This window comes from Cibotium barometz, chromosome 64 (assembly GCF_041138505.1).
Source record: "Cibotium barometz isolate CiBa-2024 chromosome 64, ASM4113850v1, whole genome shotgun sequence".
NCBI lineage: Eukaryota > Viridiplantae > Streptophyta > Polypodiopsida > Cyatheales > Cibotiaceae > Cibotium > Cibotium barometz.
The window spans coordinates 4,059,297-4,067,244 of NC_141109.1; the positions used below are offsets into that span (position 1 = coordinate 4,059,297).

The 7,948-nt window shown below is 40.2% G+C and overlaps 1 pseudogene across 1 annotated transcript; it reads right to left on the reverse strand.

The window, feature by feature from the left end:
* Positions 1 to 302: 302 nt before the first annotated feature.
* LOC147603223 (pentatricopeptide repeat-containing protein At3g09040, mitochondrial-like) lies at positions 303 to 3,897 on the reverse strand (annotated as a pseudogene). Its single transcript, XR_015265646.1, has 2 exons — positions 1,046 to 3,897; positions 303 to 951 (listed from the first exon to the last, which is right to left on the reverse strand). The product of XR_015265646.1 is annotated as a pentatricopeptide repeat-containing protein At3g09040, mitochondrial-like (transcript).
* Positions 3,898 to 7,948: the final 4,051 nt, after the last annotated feature.

A 7,948-nucleotide genomic window follows, 5' to 3' on the forward strand; every position in this document is an offset into this window, starting at 1 on the left:
AAGAGCATATATTCACACAAAGCCCTTCGTACTGAGTTTCTGTCAAACCTCCGGAGATGCAGGGCAGACTCAGCCATAATGATTTTGTTTCTCCTAACTAAATCACAAACAGCTGAAGCAGCTGAGATGTAGGAATGACTCCAAACACAAAAGGAGAAGATGCTTAGCCTATCACAGTAGCTAGCACATATAACAGTAATATGAAGCTCTCACACTGCTTTACTAATTGTGTCAAGAACTAAAGGAAGTAATGGAGGGGACCTGCTGAAGTAAGATGGTGACTATAATGGGCATATGCAAACATTGAATCGTTTTGGGGAGCTTAAATAGGTGAAAACCCATGCCAAGAAATACACATGAACCCTACCTATGTCTTTGGGCAGCTCTGTCACATTTCTCTCTTATTGCATTTGCAGAGTGTTGGACCCAGCAAGATCTGCAGATTGCCATACACTGTACATGTACAACACGTAAAAGGGCGGCCAATGAACAGAGTGAAGCTGACTTCGAAAGGGGGGTTATCAAATCGCTAGATCCCGAACATACTTATGTCACTTTTAACTAAATGCATTGAGCAAAGCTTTGCTAGAGCAATCCTTAAAAATGAGTATTATATTCCAAACCTTGCATTGGCTTCTAAGAAGACAAACAAGATCTTTAGTGCAGAATTTTCTCTCCTTCAATAAATAAATGCTGACATCAATTTCATCCCCTAAGTTTGATATTTATATGTATGATGAAAAATAGTCATAGATAGTGGATGCTACTTCAATACAAATCCTCTTGCATCTGGATTGATGAGTGCCCATCTTTATGAGCATACAACCCTTTGGCAGTACCAAAACAGTGTGGAAATTTTTTCATTTTTCCATCTGTACCTATCCTTTAGTTGTAATTGTGTAAGTACCAGAGCACAGTGCAAGACTTGGCTACTGCCTTGCACTACAATGTCTGCACAATCACGGAAACGTAGCATCCCTAATTTGAATAGTACACTCCTGAGTGTTTGTTATAAAAGCTACAGCCGAATGAAGTCATTACAAACCTGCATATTCTTAACAAGATGTCTGGGCGTTCCCTTGGGAATATAGATTAAGGCACACACAAGAGCCAACTTCTCACAATTCCCACATGACACTCTTTTCTTTGCATCATCTGCTATGTCCTGTGGTTCCAAATGCACACCTGGTGCATACCTTTCTTCCTTCATTTTGAAGGAGAGCTTTTCTAGCTCTGCATCAATAATTTGACTTTCAGAATGATTTTTATCCCCAACCAAGAACGAATGCGCAATCTCAGCAGCATCAGTTCACCAATAATGTCCTGTCTTCTTCCATGCTTGTTTTTTTAACCCTCATTGCCTCTACCTTCTTTGCATCCTCCCACATGCCGGCATCAGCATAGATGTTATACATACAAATGTAAGCTGAAGATTCCTTTTCATCCAATCGAACCACCTGTTCAAATGCCTGCCTTCCAAGCTCCACATTGCCCCACTTTCGACAAGCACCCAACACTGTAAGCCACATCTCAATATGGGAATGGGATGGTGTTTTTTTCATTATTTCTACTGCCTTGTCTAGTTGGCCTGCACGCCCAAAGAGATCAACCATGCAAGTGTGGTGCTCAAGAGTTGGAGTGATGCCATAGTCTTCGATCATGGCCTCAAAGTATGCTTGGCCCCTATCTACCAAACCTGCATGACTACAAGCATTAAGAACACTAACAAACGTGACGGGATTAGGCTTCTTTCCTTCTTCTCTCATTCTATCAAAGGTCTGAAGAACGTTCTCAATTTCTCCTCGCTGGGCATATCCTGTAATCAGTGCAGTCCATGAAATGACATCACGAACATGAATGATGTCAAACACTTCCTGCGCTTTTGCTAGCATGCCACATTTGGCATACATATCAACTAATGCATTGCCAAGAACATGATCTGTTTTCAACAAACGCTGTCTCTCAATCTCTGCATGTATTTCTCTGCCCATGTCTGTGGCTCCAATGCTACCACAGGCTTTCAGGCTGCAAGCCAATGTGATAGCATCCGGAGATACACCCTCAAGTTGCATCTTTTTGTAACAATTTAGTGCTTCCTCCCCATGCTTATGTTCACTGTAACCTGCGATTAGTGCAGTCCATGAGAGTACATCACGAACTGGAAGCTCATCAAACATTTCCTGTGCTTTATTTAGCGTGCCAAATTTGGCATACATGTCGACTAATGCATTGCCAAGGACAAGGTCTCTTTTCAGCAATTCCTCTCTCGAAATCTGAGCATGTATTTGTATGCCCTTTTCTGTGGCTCCACTGCTGCCACAGGCTTTCAAGCTGCAAGCAAATGTAATAACATCTGGAGAAACACCCTCCATTTTCATCTGTTTGAAACAATTAAGTGCTTCATCCCCACACTCGTGCTCGGCATAGCCTTCAATTAGTGCAGTCCATGAGACTACATTGTGAATGAGAAGCCTGTCAAACGCTTCCTGTGCTTTTGCTAGCAAGCCACATTTGGCATACATATCCACTAATGCATTGCCAAGAGCAAGGTGTCTTTCCAGCAACCCTTTCCTGGAAATCTCAGCGTGTATTTCTTTGCCCTTGTTCGTATCTCCAATGATGCCACAGGCTTTCAAGCTGGATGCAAATGTGATAGCATCTGGAGAGACACCATCAAGTTGCATCCGTTCAAAACAATTCAGTGCTTCTTCACCATGCTGATGTTGTGCATATCCTGCAATCAGTGCATTCCATGTGACTGCATCATGAATGGGAAGCTTGTTAAACACTTCCTGTGCTTCCACTAGCAAGTCACATTTGGCATACATATCGACCAATGCACCACCGAATACATGGTCATTTTCCAACAACCCTTTTGTGGCGACCTCAGCATGTATTTCTCTGCCCTTGTCAGAGGCTCCAATGCTGCCACAGGCTTTCAAGCTGGATGCAAATGTGATGGCGTTCAGGGAGACACCCTCAAGTTGCATCTGTTCAAAGCAATTCACTGCTTCCTCACCATTCTCGTGTTGTGCATAACCTGCAATCAATGCAGTCCAGGTGACTACATCTCGAACCGGAAGCATGTCAAACACTTCTTGTGCTTTTTCAAGTGAACCACATTTGGCATACATATCAACCAGCGTGCTGCCAATAACAACGTTTGTTTTCAGCAACCCTTTTCTGGCAATCTCAGCATGTACTTCTCTGCCCTTGTTAATGGCTCCAATGCTGCCACAAGCTTTCAAGCTGCAAGTGAATGTGAAAGCATTTGGAGACACACCCTCAAGTTGCATTTGTTCAAAACAGTTCAATGCTTCCTCACCACGCTCGTGTTGCACATATCCTTAGTGCAGTCCATGTGACTACATCTTGCATTGGAAGCATATCGAACACATCCTGTGCTTTTTCAAGTGAGCCACATTTGGCATACATGTTGATCAACATGTTACCAAGATAAATGTTTGTTTTCAACAACCCATTTCTGACAATCACAGCATGTAATTCATGGCCTCGTTCTGTGTCTTTCAGCTTGACACAAGCCTTCAATAAGGCGACAAAAGTATGTCCACTAGGACAGAGAGAATCCTCTTGCATTTTCCGGAAGAGGGTGAGAGCATGCCTCGAATTCCCACATGTGATGTAACCAATGATGAGACTATTCCAGGAATACTCACTCCTATATACCAAACTGTCAAAAGCTCTCTGAGCATTGTCAATGCTTCCAGCTTCGACTAAGACAGAGACTAGGGAGTTCCCAAGCGATCGATGAGCTTGCAATCCAGTTTTACACATGTAGGCATGCAAGAGCGAAGCATACGGTATGTTTTTCTCCTTTGAGCAGGTTTGCAAGATGTACACAAGGCTCTCGACCGAAGGCTGGGGCGGCATCCCTTCTTCCAGTACTATTATTTTTTTTCTTTAATTGGATGAGTATATTTAGATAATTTATCGGGTATTCTATCTCTTAGTGATTGCTGTAATCCGGTTGATTGGATAGGTTTCATACTACGTCCACCATCTTGGCCAACAAAACTGAGTGTACAGGGGGTGTACAACAACGTTCTTGACCAATATATATACATTGCAACTTCCTATATAACATAATTGTGCTAGCTCTTAGAAACTATCTTCAAAAAAACGGGTTTCCAAAAAAAACACATTAGCGCATGCACGACACCTACTATATACATATGCACAACACGTGAACAATAGGAGTTTGCATGATTATGTGTAGGAGATGAAAGCATATGTAGGCGCATTGGAATCTATCAATACTGCAATGGATAATGATAATTTTGTTACTGTTACATTAAAAGGTTTGGGCAAGGAGTACAAATCATTTGACACTTCCATCACTATGAGAAGTGGCAATCCCCTAGATTTTAAAGAGTTGATTTCATAAATTATTGTGGAAAAGTATACGCTTGGATTAAGTACATCATGGAGTAGTAGTGGTGTATAAGGGACTAAGATTTTGATGAGGAATAAATTAATCATTTTGTTGCCATATATATAGGCAGTGATGTGTGTGAACACACTTAGGATCGCGGGGGGACTTTTTTCCTCTTTAGGAGGTTTTTTTCCTTGGCTTATATATACACCCATCATTCTAGGGCTAACTTATCTTTTGTACATTGACATTGACACAATCTAATACAATGTGTGTTGTGTGGATTCTTGTTTCTTCTTCTCCAAGCTTTGTGTGCTTTCCTACAACCCTAATTCTAACAATTGGTATCAGAGTAGGCATCAGCTCCCAGGGCTACGTCGCTAAGCACCCTCCGACTCACGTTCTTCGATTGAGAAATTTTGACAGTGCAGTTTTCTGCAAAACAGGCATACGTATTCTATGCTGAGTACAGCAGGCATGAAGAAGAAGACCAAAAAAGCGGGAGAGCATTCATCTTTTTTCCTCCTCTATAATATTAGGGAAGATATGCTCTGTAAGATATGCCTTGTACTTTGTCATGCATCTTCAATGCCATTGGCAGTCATTTTCTTCAAAAGAGTATTACTTTTTAGGTGAATATGGTGGTTTTTCAATATAATATAAAAAATTTAATGTATTTTTATATGCATTTATCTATTTTCGAACAATACGTTGACCTCTTGCTGATTGATGGTGGGCTTCTGTTTTCTCCGTTCAAAAAGGCCTCTCTTCTAAAAGGCCCTGCAAATGACCTTCAAAATGTCCTAATGTGAGACATTAGGGGAAATGTTGACTTGAATTGGGCCCTTTAAGGATTGCTACACATTCTCTCTATACAAAAATGGGCTCATGGTAATTTTTTTACAAATCAACTGACTCAGCTGAGTCTGGATATTTGGAATCTACTCTTTGGGACATTTCCAATGATATATAGCATGATGGAAGTTTCTGCATATTAAAGAAGTCCCCAAATTTGGTGATGATGTGGCATGTTACATGCCACATCATCACCAAATTTCGGGACTTCTTGAGTATGCAAGATTTCCCATCATTCTATATATCATTGGAAAGGTCTCAAAGAGTAGATTCCAAGTGTTCAAACTCTACTCACTTCTGAGTTGATTTGTAAACAAAATTTACCATGTGCTACTTTAGAGTCATACTCCCAAGGTAGGGGAAAATAGAATTCTAGAGGAAGAGGTTAATGGCAACCTCAACAATAGTATGAAAGTGGAATTGAGTGTCACTATTGTGGTAAGATTGGACATATGGACAAGGAATGTTATAAGAAGAAAAATGATTTGTGAGGTGGCAAAATTCAACATGGTAACTATGCATCCTCTAGCAATGCATGTCATGGGAATGAAGATCATTTGTTTGCAATGAAGCATGTGATGGGCACTATGACTTCATGTAGTGAAGGATGATACTTGGTACATGGATTCTACTGCATCAAACCATATGACATGTCATTGGCAAATGGTTTGATAGGAAGTTGCCCACACAAACACATAGATATGTGGTTATTGGAGATGATACTCAACATATCATTTCTCATGTTAGTAGTGTCCTATTGAGGATGCATGATGGGACAATGTCAGATGTAATATGTGCACAATCGATCACTAAGAATCTTGTATCCGTGGGTCAATTGGTTGAGCAACGATTGAAAGTAAGGTTCAATGTGAGTATGGTTGTTTTGTTGAGGACTTTAAGAATGGATGTAAGCTCCTTGTAAAGGGATAAAAGGAAGGAATACTATTCACTTTGTATGCATGTATTTCGAAGTTAAAGTTAGCTATGTTTTCACACAGCCATGGTGGCATTTTGTAGGACATCCAAAAGCTAATATGCAAACCAAAGGGATTGGTAGTTTTCCAAGGTTCAAGTATGATGGAAACAATAATGTATGTGATGCATGTTAGTATGATGGAAACAATAATGTATGTGATGCATGTTAGTTTAGAAAGCAAGCAAGACTTCCGTTTCCAAAGGATGGTAAATGGAAAAATTCATGGTGATATTTGGGTTCCTTCACGAACCCCATCCAAAAGTGGTTACATGTATTATGTCACCTTCATTGACGACTATAGTAGAGGAAATAAGAAGGTTGAAGGCATTGGCATTGAAAATGTAAGTTATTAATCATCTAGTTTGCAAAGTCTTGATTATGATTTGGGAATTCTAGTGATTATAACTCCAGGTGTAAAGCATGACACATATGTACCACCACATGCTAGAGCTCATGAAGCTCGTAGAGTGACCCACATCTATTGAGGAGGTCACAAAGGGTGAGATATCTAGTGTAGAGATTGATATATAGAGGATATTATATGCATTATGTATATATAACATCTATGGTGAAGCATATGGAGCCTAATTGTTTTGATGAGACTATTGGAAAAGAATATGGGGACAAAGCTATGGGATGAAGAGATAGATTCATTAGTACATAATGACACATGGGATTTGGTTCAGCTACCAAATGGCAAGAATGTGATTGGCTAAAAATGGGTTTATAAAGTCAAATATAAGTTGGATGAATCTGTAGAAAGATATAAGGCAAGGCTAATCGCCCCAAAAGGGTTACCACAAACTCACAGACTTGGTTATGATGTAACATATAGTCCAGTGGCTAAGATGACTATCATAAAATCAGTGATTTCATTGGCTATATTTTGCATCAAATGGATGTCAAGAATGCTTTCTTAAATGGAGAGTTGCATATGGAATAGCCACACACTTATGTACACCAATATTTTCCCATACATGTATGTAGGCTCGGGGGGTCACCTAAAAATATGTAAGTGTAGCATGCGAGTTCATCAGGATGGGTATATTAATTCAAAAGAGTTACATAATTACGTTTAGAGGAGGGGTTTTTTAAACTAATTTTAAAAAAAATACATTATATGGGCTGAAGTAAGCACCATGTGCATGGAGTTACAAGATCTCATTAGCATTGACGAAGACATTCTATGGGATGAAGTAAGCACCACGTGTGTGGAGTGACAAGATAAGTAGGTATCTCATTAGCATTGACGAAGACATTCTATGGGATGAAGTAAGCACCACGTGTGTGGAGTGACAAGATAAGTAGGTATCTCATTAGCATTGACGAGCGAAGACATTCTATGGGATGAAGTAAGCACCACATGTGTGGAGTGACAAGATAGCATGGAGTGACAAGATTAGCATGGAGTGACAAGATTAGTAGGTATCTCATTAGCATTGACGAAGACATTCTATGGGATGAAGTAAGCACCACGTGTGTGGAGTGACAAGATAAGCACGTATCTCATTAGAATTAGATTTCATGTGGGAAATTCAGATTCTTCACTATATGTGAAGAAGACATAGAGTGGTGTGGTGGTGATTATCATTTATGTGTATAGCTTGATCGTCACAGGTGCTTTTGGGTGTGATTACATATTGGGCAAGAAGTGCTTGACAGGAGGTCCATTAGTGAGCATGCATTTAGCATAAGAAGTGCTGATAGGAGGTCCACTAGTGGGT